At 38.5% G+C, this 13,863-nt stretch overlaps 1 protein-coding gene across 8 annotated transcripts in view; it reads left to right on the forward strand.

The window, feature by feature from the left end:
- The window catches only part of adgrb1a (adhesion G protein-coupled receptor B1a), a 192,747-nt gene that overhangs the window by 130,633 nt on the left and 48,251 nt on the right, over positions 1–13,863 (forward strand). The gene's annotated exons all lie outside the window — the stretch shown is intronic.

Genomic DNA, 13,863 nt, shown 5'->3' on the forward strand with positions numbered 1-13,863 from the left:
TTAAAATATTTTGCGATATTCAGATTCTGTACATAAAGGTAAACTTTATCAATATTCATTTTATCTAATATCAAAGTCTCACACTCAGTCTTTCTCTCATTTCAGTTTTATTGTTGACAAACTGAACGGTTTGTATTACAGTCTAGTCCAACTTAACTGAATCAACCATCTGGTACAATTATAGCTATTCTGAACTATGCAGTTTATGAAAACTATGCAGCCCCTTCAGCAACTGAAGAATTTGAAAGTAAATTAAAACAAAATATAATTTTACATTAAATAAAAAAGTTTTAAACTTAATTAAAATAAAACATGTCTTAAATTAAAATAAGTAAACTGTCATGTTTATTGCTGCCAAAAAAAAGTTAAACACATTTGGACAGTGAAGGAATGTCAGGATTCTTGCTCAGAAAAAGGATCAACATGCTCTGAAGTCAGAGCACAAAAACCTTTTTGTAACAAAATATCGATTTCTGCTGTCCCTGTATCCATACATTATTAGCAAACAAAATATCACCATACTACACAGTATCCATTTTTTCCCCCACCCCTATGAGATACTTGAGTAAAGAAGCAGCTGAACAGGTGTACTTAACACATTGGCTGGTTATTGTATGTTTGCACCTATATATGTGAATATATTTTATGGTGAAGCTTTAAGATAATCTGAAGCTAAAGAAGCTAATTATTGCAAAATTATTTTAGAATGTCTGGAGCTTGCTCCATGGAAGACAATTGATGTCTGGATTACAGTCTGTAATCCAGTATATTAATAAAAGATTAACTGGCAAGTTAGTATGCATGCACATATGTAAATATCCATGTTATTCTGTGATTGCTCAGGTCTTTTCACTAACCACACGGACCCTCTGTTTCCATTTCTTTGACACATTTTACCACAGCTAACAGTGACAAGTTATCATAAATTTTACTATGTTTCTGAAAATCTCTACTGAAAAAAATATACTCCAACTTTTAATCCATATCTGGGAAACGTAGGCTTTGGTGAAGGATTTAGAGCCCAGAATGTGAACGTCGCGCATTGTTTGCATATTATTATTATTAAAAAACAATTTAAAAAACAAACTGCATCACCCAGTTACAAGCTATGCCATGTATTAAAATCAGACCCACATGCATAGTAACACATGGCACCTAAGTCAAGTCATTAGAGACGCCATGCTCCCTCTGAAGTTCTTTGGCTAGGCACAGTGTTTGTAATCTTGACAAAGTCAGTGAGCTGCTCCCCAGTGGAAGGTGCTGAGTATGCTGGACAGCTTGGTTGCTCTTGTCTGGGACAACATTAACCCAGTGCTATCACTGCTACGACACTGATGTAGCGTGTGGAAAATTAAAAGTGTCGCTCACTGCTTTCCTCCCTCTCGCAACCCACGCACAGTTATCAACATGAACGATAGTGAGCAGCTCGGAGTCTACTGAGAGAGGAGAGAGTGTGGAGGAAAGAGAACGAATAAAAGATACATATTGAACAGTTCGGTTTTACAGCCTCTGCAGGCAGATTCAAAGCAGTACTCATTTGTTCCTTGTCTTAAGTGCCCTATTTGTTTAAGACTGGGAAATACAAAGAAACTATGTGAGCACTGAAAGACGAATGCGGACAGGGAGGAGGAAAGAGTCGGACATTTTGTAGCCTTATTGCAATGCAGGTTTGGATATTTGCATTTAGATGGGTGTATAAACTTGTGTTACAGAGACAGAAAGCAGAACATTCATCGCCTCAGTCAAGGGATAAAAAGAATTTTAGTTTGGTGTGTAGAAACCTGGGGCAAAATAAACACGAAAGCACACACAGATTATTTTGCCAAGTCTTATTCCCAAACCGATTTTAAAGGAAAGGATACATGTTAATATGACAGTATTTTGCAATAATTTTCTGAACAGCTTCTTAAATTGATTATTTCCCCTGCCAAAAAAAGACATTTTCAATTCATGGAAACAACTTTTCTCATTAAAATAATCCTGCTTCTTTCTCTAAATAATTGTATTTTTATGCACGAAAGTCAGTGCCTCCTGTGCAGAATTTCTGTTCCCAGTTTTCACACAGCCCTGAAACTAAATTTTTTTAGACCAAATTCGTATGTTATGAATGCAAGCTTTAATGTGATAAATAGTGGTACATTTTTATCTGTCTAATATCTACTCAAAACCAGCATCTATAAGAGTTTTATTTTGACCAAACTGATCATAATCACCTCGTAGATATCGCCCTATTCAGCAAGCTTAAATGACGACGGAGACAAAAGCAGGAACACAGAAAGGACAAAAGAATCCAATCTTGTGGTGTTTGGGTGCGGGGTTGGGGGAAGAGACGTTCTATGCGAAATTAAAATCTATCTAGGACAGGAGCTATGATTAATGACTTAATATTTGGGAGAGAAATTGGAATATGAGGAGACGTCCTTGTCATGTTGATAAGAGCGTTGAAGCTGCCTGGGCCTTCACTTGCATCACGCTTCAATCTCCTGGAATCAATAACAAGAACATCAGCAGTCTCTGTCTCCCTGTCTCACACATGTTGGCATTAATACTACTTACTGGTGCTATAAATACTAAATATTAATTGGCATCAGACTAATATTGCCGTGAATGGCAGCTCAGACACTCTGCCAGTGATACACACTGTTCACTGTATTCTCCTGTTTGTATAACTTTTCTATAAAGTGGAGTGGGGCAGGTGGACTTTCAAAAAAAAAAACTGAGCATCTTCTTTTTCAATTAAAATGATTATTTTCTTTGTTCTTTGACTTTCAAGACCCTGGAGAGCATTTAATTAAAAATGAAAAGGCATTACTTATTCTCTTATTGCAATATCACCATGCTTATTGTTATAGTGTTATTTTCTAGGGGAATGATAAGAGTTAAAAGGTTGTTGGACCTCAGAGGGTTGAATAGGCTGGCCAACTGGAAGTGTACAAAAAAGGCATTGAGGAAGATACAAGTTTGTCTGTCTGTATCTGAAAGCCCCACAGGATCTTAGCTCGGGCGTTCTCTACCAATCTAACGAGCATATCCCATTTTGATCTCAGCATTTCCAGCCGTACTCATACTCTACTATGCCAGACGCTTGGTTATGGCATTCCATTTATGGCCCGCCTGCTCCAAACTTGCGTCTTATCGTTATGTGTGAGATTGTCCCAGGGGCATCTCTGCACAGCATTCGCCTGGGGTTCTGGTGTGGTAGATCCCAGCCTCTATGATTTTTGTGCTCAGAGCTTGTTTCTTTGATGCATGATTAGTGGCTCAGCTATATTTCAGTCCACCTTTGTCTAGTCACTAGTAGGATTTCTCAATATCAGCCACTTCTTCTGTCTGCCGGTGCTAAATACTGTGCAGGGGCCTGTCCTTCTCTTTTTGGTTTCTGCTGCCTGAGATATTCATTAAGTACATTGTCTTGATGTAAGTGGCTTCCTATCTCTTCCTTTGGCCAGCTTATTATCCCAGCAGGGTATCTCATCACCGGCCTCTTCATGGTTCCCATTTGCCTTTGGGATTCCCAGGTATCTGTAGCTGTCATCAATGTCTCCAGGGTTTCCTTCGGGTATTGCAATCCCCTCAGTTCTGACTACCTTCCCTCTCTTTGTTACCATACGACTACACTTCTCCAGTCCCAGTGACATTCCCTTCTGTAGATCCTAGTGGATCAGTGAAGGTGACTGATGATTGCTCTATTCCGCAGTTGGTATCCATAGCCAGGCTTGTCAGTGATTTCACTGAGGGGCTTCAGGCCATTATAGAAAAGCAATGGGAACAGAGCATCTTTTTGGTAGATCTGCACTTGATAGTGACTTTTGCAACTGGCCAAAGTTGGCCTTTAGTGTTTTTTGCCACATCCCCATGACTTCTTGATAAAAGCTCTTAGGGTCATGTTGATCTTTTATAATTCTAGGCATTGCATGAGTCATAGGCTTTTTTTTTTTTTTTAGTCAATCCAGGCAGTGCACAGGGGACAGAGAGAGAGAGAGATTTATCTACAAGGAAACTGTCTTTCGTAGGGTTATCCCATATGGAAAAGAAATAGTAAAAACTAGGGGTGCAACGATACAACAAAATTCACGGTTCGGTTCGGTTCGATACTTTGGTGTCACGGTTCGATATTTTTTCGATACAAAAAAAATGTTCATGCCTTTTTATTAATTTGTCATTTATTAAATTTTCACGGCACATTCTGCACCACATCTCTGTGCGTTCATCATTTGTTTGAAGCCAGCTCACCTCCTGCAACCACTTTTCCGAGAATACGCGCTTCTTTTGTGGTTCGGACTCCTTCTGACATTTCTTTGGCGGTGGAGGAACATCACAGTAATTGCTTAAAGGAGCTTCTTCGACATCTTTAAGAGTTCTAAACAAATGTCTGTCCTCCTCCTTAAAATCTTATGTACGCAAACACGCGTTGCAACTTCTTATCTTGTGCGGGTTTTTATTTTGACAGCGAATGCGCACCTGCGGACCACTTATGTGCAGCCCTGGTTATTTAGCTCGTCATATTGCAGCCACAGAAATTCTTTTGTCCATGAAACCATAAAGCTGCACTTTCTTTTTGCCTTATAGTCTGATTTGTCATAACCTTTCCGTTTTGTCACTTCTTCACCCTGACCTGTCTTATTTGGCTCAGCAGAACTAAAATATATATCCTGCTGCTTTTACACACGCACTAACATAACGCTCAGCGATTCTCTGCGCGATCAACCTCTCACATGTTTAAGCTGCAGGAGATTTCACTTGTCATGTTTGCATAGTAAGCTAACGATTGATAAGACGATGTCAGAGGAATTGGTGCGCAAATTATCATCACTCACCAATCAGTACTGTCGCTTTCTATACACAGTTCACGCGATTGCAAAGTGAAAGCAAAAAACAAGCGCAAATTCAAACGCGATTTCAGTATGTCACATATTGACAGTGGCCGATGCCAATGACATAATTACCCAGCTACATTTCCGAAAGAATGCAAAAGCATTGACATATATTTTTCCTTCCTACGATAGGCCGACGGGCAGGGCAGAGATAGATTTTGGTAGCCCGACTGGAAAAAAGCCCCAGGACGTCGGGCTAGCGATTTTGCGAGCCCTGTATCTGATTGAGGAATCACTCATCTTTGGAAAAGAGAGTTTATTATGGAGAAATGTCTCTTTCCAAAATAAAAGCTATACTATAGCTTCTTCTGGGCTATATTCTCAGCAGCATATTAAACATATCAGGTCCCCATAAGGAGAATCATGTGCTAACGGCTGTCTAAATGACTCGGGTAAAGTTTGTAGCATGCGTGCTTGTTTTTGTCTGCTTCCACTTGTCTTTGCACTAGGATGATGTCGGAGTAAATGTGCAGTCATATTCGTTGTGTTCCCACTAGTGCTGTCAGCGTTAATCTGAAATGACGTTAAGGTCACAACACGGCAAATCTCCGTTAACGAGCTACCGCGGATCGCCTCATGAGTGGGGCTGGAAGACGTCAACACATTAACGAGCTAACTGCGCTAACACACTAGTTTCCACCAATTGAGCATTGCTGGCACATCCAACATACTGTTTTACTTTTGTCCATGACACGCTTACCTTCAGGGTCATACGTCACATGAAAACCAAAATAGTTCCAAACGCCAGATCTGAATGAGGGTGGGGGAGGTTCAATTTGCCATGTTGCAACGAGCTTAACTTCTGTCTAGCTAGCTTGCCCTGCGCTTAGTGAATCTGTGTTCGACTACTCCGCCTAGGCTGCACTGTCGAGCGCAGATCCACTGAGCGCTCAACACAGACAGCATCGTCAGAAGGAAAGTTGATAAAATAAATTAAAAATGTTGTATCGTTCGATACATATGCGTACCGAACCGAAAGCACTGTATTGAACGGTTCGATATCGATACGAGTATCGTTGCACCCCTAGTAAAAACATATATGATTTACTCATGAAAGTGGCCACTTTCTCATTACTTTCATTTTTTTTTTTAGTAAGTATCCAAAACATACAAGTTTCATTATATAATTTTTCAAGGGCTCTTATATGTGTTTTCACTCTTGTATGCTTTTCATACAAGTTTCATACAAGACAGATACAAACTTTATAAGATTTATATATATCTTTTCCATATGGGATGTGTTATTGTGTGCCACACAGTAAGCTTATTTCCTGAGCGTTTTCTGACAGTCAGAATTTCATCCCACATGTGAATGTTGTGGGTTTCAATTGGCGTGTTAGAAGTTTGCAGAGGTGTTGAGTGAGAAAAGTGTCTTTTCACTGTCAACCAGATTTAGAGGACACATCTTTTTCAAGATATCTTTGCAATGACCTGTGAAGGCAGCTTTCAATTTCCCACCAAATCTCAACTTTTGCTTTGAGAAGTCAACAGTCTTTCAGTGTCTTTTCACAGAAGTTTTGCCTGAGAGGGAAATAGGTTGGAAAAAAAAGATGTGTCTAGTAGTCTATATAGTCTATAGTCTAGCTAGATTATTTGTCCAGTAGTTATTATTTCCCTGCTAACACATTCTCCAATTCTCCACAAAAAAATGGAAATTATTTTCTGTGCTGAAAAGAAAATGTAACCAGAAACTAGACTGGTGCCTATCTGACCAGACTGGAACTGAAAAAATACTAAACAGCTAATAGTCTGAAGATTTTTGGAATGAAAGAGCATTTTATGTTTGAATTGTGCAATATATCCAAAAAACAAAACAAAACAAAAAAACAAAAAACTGTAGCTTTACCTTCAAACATTCACAGCAACACAGGAGAAAAGATTTTTTTTCTTTTTCTTTTTTAAATCAGAGGAAAGAGCTTTTAGTGTGTTGGCTAAACGTTGTTTACCAGACTCTAGCCAATAAACACTAACCTTGCTTTTGACCATACAAATCAACCTTGCCGTCTCAGTTAATTTGCAGAGTTGATGCTGATGTTGAGCAGCTGCCTCAATTCATCAGAGATGTTGGGCTGGAGTTTTCATCAATTACTGTAATACAAGGGAAGGTGAAGATTAATGGATAGGGGTAGGGGCATATTTATTTACATGTGTCTCTGAATAGAAAGAGACTGCATTACAGGGAATACACTGTTGTGTTTATAGTCAGAACATGCTAATCAAGCGTGTTCTAAGCATGCCAGCCTGTGTATGGCATGTTTATGGTCTGTATAGATTATCATCATCATTTATTTATATAGCACTTTAAAAACACACCTGGTAGACCAAAGTGCTGTACAATACTAATATGCACATAGTAATAAAACCAGACATAGCAATAAAAAAAAAACAAAAAAAAAAAACGTTAGTTACCCGCAGAGTTAAAAGCCAGGGAATAAAAATAGGTTTTTAATAAAGACTTAAAAACTGGCACTGATGTAGCCTGTCTAATATGGAGAGGAAGGTTATTCCAAAGCATCGGCGCTGCAACAGAGAAGTTTCAGATTAGATCATTTACTTCTTAAATTTTTATTAATTGGCCACTTAAGACACCACAACAAGGTACAACCACAAATGTTATTGACACCAGATCCAGTTGTTATGTGAACATATCAACAAGAAGAAGCCTGAAGACACAGATGTAACCTAAACCATTTTGAAGCTCTGTGTTGTAATCTGCACTGCTATCTGATATGCAGCTCCCAAGAAATGTAAATGCACATTGTGTCAACGTGGCTGTACAGGTATAAACATTAGCAATGACACTGCCGTCTGTGCAGATCCCAGAGTCGTATTTTTTTTGTCATATATCACAAATGTTTTTTCCCTATTATTCAGTTTTTAAAACCTTCTTATTCTTCATAATGTCACGTTATTGTTTTCTGTTTCTGACTGTTAGTCCAGTCAGAAGTACCCAGTTTTGCCTATTCACTTTTAATAAATGGAAGTATTTAATTTTCAAATTTTTGCCATGGCTCCTCAGTTAAAGTATTATGCAGTGTCAATAGGGGTAAGGACACTCTGTCAGTTATTTTGAAGAATGTCTCCATTGCTGCATTCATCATGGTGATGTTCTGATAACTTCCAGCCTGGAAGTTATCAGAACATTGGAAACACCACCAGATCTACCTGAGACAGTTGGGGTGTACCCTGGTTACGCCACACATGAAAAGGAGAGTTGATGCTGCTACATTGTTAGCCCTAATCCAATCACCAATAACCTCCTGGGAGTGAGGAAAACTCTCCTTGCTTTATGTGACTGTCTAATACTCTGCTGGACAACCTACTTGAAATGTTATTGTTACCTTTGGTACTGAAACAAATACAGCAAGGTAACAACTGTTTGTTCCTCCGTTCACAGCCAGTATGCCCCGAGTATAGCATGGGGCACAGTTGTGTGCTATAAGTGTCTGTAGTTTATACTTAGCTTTAGTTGGTTTTAGTTATTTCCAGTCCCACTGCAATTGTAGTGAGAGTTTGATTGGCATTGCAACCAAGAAGTCTAATTTGTTCCTGGTGGCTGACAATCTCTATTGTCTTGGCAATCAGAGAACAAAGAAAATAATATGGAACGGTTACAGCCTATGATAGCTTAGTCCTCAGAGGTTTAAGCTAATGTATCCACTGCTGTGGAAAATGCCCTACCTTCCTAATTTCTTATTGTGTTCCATAGTTGTCACACACACGTGTTTCAAATCATCAAACACATTTTAATATTAGACAAATACAACCTGAGTATGTACAAAACATAATTTTCTAATTATTTTATTCATCAAGGAAAAATAGCTATTTGAAGCTATCTGATGCAGTGTGAAAAAGTAACTGCCCTTTTACCCATCAACTGGTTGTTGATGGTTCTTGTGAGCAACAAGAACTATAGTCAAGCATAGTCAACTATAGTCAACTGTCAATGAAATTGAACTCAGCTCTCCAAATAATGTAGTAAATCACAGGTAAATTTAATTTAATGTAGCAAATCAATTCCATTGTACCAACGGGGGCGATTACTTTTTCTCCCAGAGCCAATTAGGTTAGAACTTGCAGGACCTGTGATAAACTTTCCAGCAAATGACTGAAGACATTACCAGTGAGAGTAAAGGACACCAATAACTTACATATGACTAGCTAGTAGATACATTAGAAGGTCACCTGGCTGAACTGGAGCCAGGAATGTCTGCGAATGACCAGCTGGCACCTTCAAACTGATCCATGACAAGCAAATTGTTTCCAGGTTGTACACAACTTTGGAAACCCTCATTCATCTACTGTCTTGTGTTGCTCCCACATTAGCCTCCAGAACAGCTTCATTTTGCTTAGAATGGAATCTAGTTTGGACCGAGATCTGGTATCTGTGACAATCACAGATTTGTCTTCCTTTAATGAGTCAACTGTACAATAAATATTCCACAAAAAAAAAAGAGAGAGAAACAAGGCTGCATTTTGGCCACATGCTAAATGCGCACAGTTAAAGAGAGATGTTTAAAATCAGAAATAAACTCTCTCGCAGACATTTGTGGCTTACAGTGTGTCTGTTATTGTATGGCAAATAGGTATGCTGAATAAATTCCAATAAAGTGAAAGGACAAATGAGAGTGTGAAAGAGAGAGAGAGAGAGAGAGAGAGAGAGAGAGAGAGAGTGTGTGTGTGTGTGTGTGTGTGCATTTGTTTGTTTATGCGTTAGCTTCAGGAGGTGACTCAGTGCTGACATTAGCACATCACCGCTAACAGAAATCCAATATATTAGGAATGAGTGCAGTTTCTTTGTGCAGATGATGTGATTAAGTCTTTCTGTGAGCCGCACCATGGCCTGCGGACAGTTTTGCCCCCACTGTCTAATTGGATAATTTAGGTGCTGGTCCAGCAGCCCTGCATGGAACAGTGTCCTCTGCCAAGAACTGGCCACATGGATAGTAAGGTGAATGCCAGCATTAAGAAAATATAGTGTGTTTTTACAAGCATGATCTATGGAGGAGCAAAATTTGGTTCTGGACAGTTCAGCAAATAGCTACATTTTTAAAATGTCTACATGACAAATAATATTACTTTATTTATGCCCTAAAGTAGGTGCCTGAACACCAGACCTAATGGTGTTGCAAGTATTTAAGGGTTGCAGTAATTAGGTCTAGTGTAAGGGTTATTTTAGTTCTACTGAATGCAGCTGAATGCACGTGGGGGTACATGACAAACAGTGAAAATATGATGATGATGATGATGATAACATTTGGTTTGTCTCACAATTGTATGTTTGTTTTCATTATTACTGAATGAGGAAGGTGTTGTGTTTCTATATAAGCACAATGGCTCGTTGTTAGGCACACTTTAATGTTAAAGTGATTACATCACACTCTTCCACTTCTTCTCTAACCTGCTCATTTGCCTGTTTCACAGTGGCATCTCTGGCCTAAAGGAGTAATAGCAACCATAGAAGCACAGTACATTCAGATTCAGTCTACAGAAGCTTGTACACACAACAGAAGCCATGGTTTTGGGAATTCTATTTCACAAGAAAAGGGAGAGCTACCACCAAGTGACAAAAACCCAGTTTCAGTATGAGGGATAAGCAACTTATATCTGTGGGAACTTTTCAGCTACGCAATCATCTGTCAGAACATGTGTCGAAAAGATGAGATCAGCATTATTTAGGACTAATTTAACTCCCAGTTATACTGCGATTAAGACCATCTTTTCATTAGCAATGCAACAAATTAACAGGTTATCACATTAAACCACAATTTACCTAAGCACAATCAACATCCATCAGCATCTTCTCAGGAAAAAATACATTTATTATATAACTGGGTGTCAAGTCACACATTGAAAGTAGTCCTGATCACATTTTGTGGACACATGCTGTGCCAGCTATTGTGCCTTATTGTGCCTCTGTCTGTACACCGGATCTGACAAGGAAAGAAAACAAACACGGGGGACAGTGACAGTCAGCTGGTCATCCTGGTGAACCACCAGTGAACACTTTCCTCCACACGGTCCCCATTTATAAAGTTCTCTGCAAACAAAAACATTACTGCTAACTAGTGGCTTTTCCCCTTTCAGAGTAGCTATGCAACACTGAAGAACCACTTTTTGCTTGGGAGAAAAAAAGTGAAACTGAACAATCTTTCCTCAGTTTTTAACATAAAAACTTTTTGCTGCAACACCAAAGTGATCCCCACAAACTCCTTTTTAATATCAACTTCCTTGTTTGCCATTTAGTTGCCACTAACCAACCCAGTGACGTCATATTCTGTACTCACACAAAATGGTGCTACTTGTGCTCTAATAACTGTAACTTAAAACACTTATTTTTTAAAATCCAGCTTTAACCTCCTAAGACGCGAACTCTTTCATGGCGTGCATTTTTTATTTCTCTTTGATATTTGGGCTGATTGGGACCTGATGAATGTAAAAACAAAGAATTACCTGATTTTTTTTTTTTTACCTTACCTTTATCTTTGTTTCTGATAAAAATGACATCCACATATGAGGACATTCACTTTAAATTTTAAAATTTAAATACAAAGAAATGAACAGTTTCTAATATTTATGGTACTTTTATTTCATTGGGGAGAGAATATCGACTCAAAGTAAAACAAAAAAAACACATTACATGTAAGTTCTAAATTGATTTGTATGCTACTGAGTGAAATTAGTATTTAATCCTCAAGGAAAACATGACTTAGTTGGCAAGTGCAGCAGTAAGATGTTTCTTGTAGTTGGTCACCAGGTTTTCAGGAGGGATTTTGGCCTTTCTTTACAGAAATGCTACATGGAATGTTAAGAGGTAAAAAAAAGAAAAATAACTTAAACAATCAATAATTATTGATATTGGTCTCAATTTATTTTCTGCCAATTGACAGCTGTAGTTTGGTGCTTGGTTTCCGTTCATCATTCTTAACATTCAGCTGCTTTTTCATCAGTTTGACTGTGTCTAAATTTCTGTGTGCACTGAAGCAGAGTAACATAAGGCTGGGCTTTGTCAGGAGCCTGGTCAAATGGAGTTTTGCTATCTAATTACCAGAGATGTCAAATTATGTAACCGTGAAGCTAGAGTGTGTCAGACTGCTTTGATTTGACCAGCAAAACATCAGCCTTTTGACACTACTAGCATGTTCAAAATGAAAAATAAGTGGGTGGAGCTTGTGTGCCTCCCTATCCAACACGAGTGAGAACGTGTTGCCCTATCCTTCCCTGTGACATCATACAGAACCAAGAGTATAACCGTTAGAAACAGTGTTTGCAGTAGAAGAAACTTTAGATGTCAACAAATCAATAATCTGATACAGTCTTAAAAAGATGGAATTAACTGGCCAACTCAGCAACACTAAAAGGCCCAGACACGAGAAAACTAAAGTGGATGATCACAGAATTCTTTCCAAGTTAAAATAACCCCTCCCACAACATTTAACCAAGTCAAGTCCACTCTCGAAGAGGTAAGTGTGTCATCAAAGTATTTAGTTAAGACACTTTCATCCTTTCAGGAATGTAAATACAGAGGTGCATATTAGACTTCACCTGAAAACATCTAAAAGAGCTCTGCAAAGTAAATCTCTTATATATTAAACCAAGAATTATTTGTAACAGAATGATAGGAGGAGAAAATTATGGGGGAGAGGAACAGCTCATGATCTGAAGCATACCATATTCTGTCAAACAAGGTGCAGGTAACATTATGCCATGGCCATTTTATGGTTGCTGTTGGATAAAAGTCCCTAACTTTTACTGCTAATGTGACTCTCAGGCTTGGTGCTTCAAATTGTGAATTGTGACCCAAACCATCCTGCTGAGCAACCCAAGAACCATTACAGGATTAAAAAGGATGGCAGAGCAACACACAAACAAGCTGCTAAAAAAATAACTGATATATTTTAAGTTCACATTTAGAATAAATTTATTCCCAACATTTACACCAATGCCACTCTGCATATTTTTGCAGTATAATAAAATAACATATACATTTCTGTTTTTATGCTAGTGTAAAAAAAATACTCTTGGTGTGCCCAGTGTACTTTATATCAGCTATTCCACATTAAAATACTTTGTCGCTACTACTTTACTGGCCCTTTTCCACAGCAGGCATTCTGAACAGCCATGGCAGGAAATAAGCAGGTGTAACTGATATACATGTAATGGTCAGTTTTCTTTCTTTATTTTTCTTTCTGCTTTGATCCGCTGTCAACTGTGAACAGCTGTGACTCATTAATGTTACTGGGAGAAAAGATGGAGTGGTATTGATCACTGGGCCAGATTTCCATGATAGTGGCACTGCTTTCTGCTCATGCTTTGGTGTACTTTTTAATAACAGGCTTTCAAATTGGATTATCGTTCAACAATAGGGCCAGAAAAAAGAAAAAAAAACATTAACGCAGCAGGCATTCACTGTAGACAGGAATGAGCCGAAATATAACTTAATACAAACGTACACACATTTCACATTAGGTATTAAAATAATTCCAGTTGTTTCCAAACTTGCCACTGATCCACCGTCATAGGGCACTGATCGCTGTATTAATTAACAGCGATCTTGATCAACACACCATGTGTCCATGTTTGCAGCGCTGCTTTCCCAGCATGCACCAGTTTCCCATCAGAAATTGCATAATTTGTTGCCTCTTTTTTATATGAGGCATGCATGGGAATTTTAACATTATGATAAAAAAAATTACATTAAATAAAGAACTCTACTGTATATACATTGTGCATAGTAAATATAGCACAATATTGTAATGGCTAATATTTAGCTCACTTGAAACAACACGTCACTATTAATATTATTATTTTTAATAATACTAATGATAATAATAATGACAACGATAATAATAATGATAATGATCCCGACTGGTTCAGATGTGAGTGTTGGCAGTGTGTTTCTGTAATGTGTCCGGGCTGAGAGCTGCAGCACGCCGCCTTGTAGCGCCTCATCGTCGCCTCCAGTCCGCTGTGTGCGCGTGCCTGCTGC

The sequence above is a fragment of the Neolamprologus brichardi genome, unplaced genomic scaffold (assembly GCF_056152115.1).
Source record: "Neolamprologus brichardi isolate AB-2024 unplaced genomic scaffold, ASM5615211v1 NODE_ptg000008l+_length_2720982_cov_1, whole genome shotgun sequence".
Classification (NCBI taxonomy): Eukaryota; Metazoa; Chordata; class Actinopteri; order Cichliformes; family Cichlidae; genus Neolamprologus; species Neolamprologus brichardi.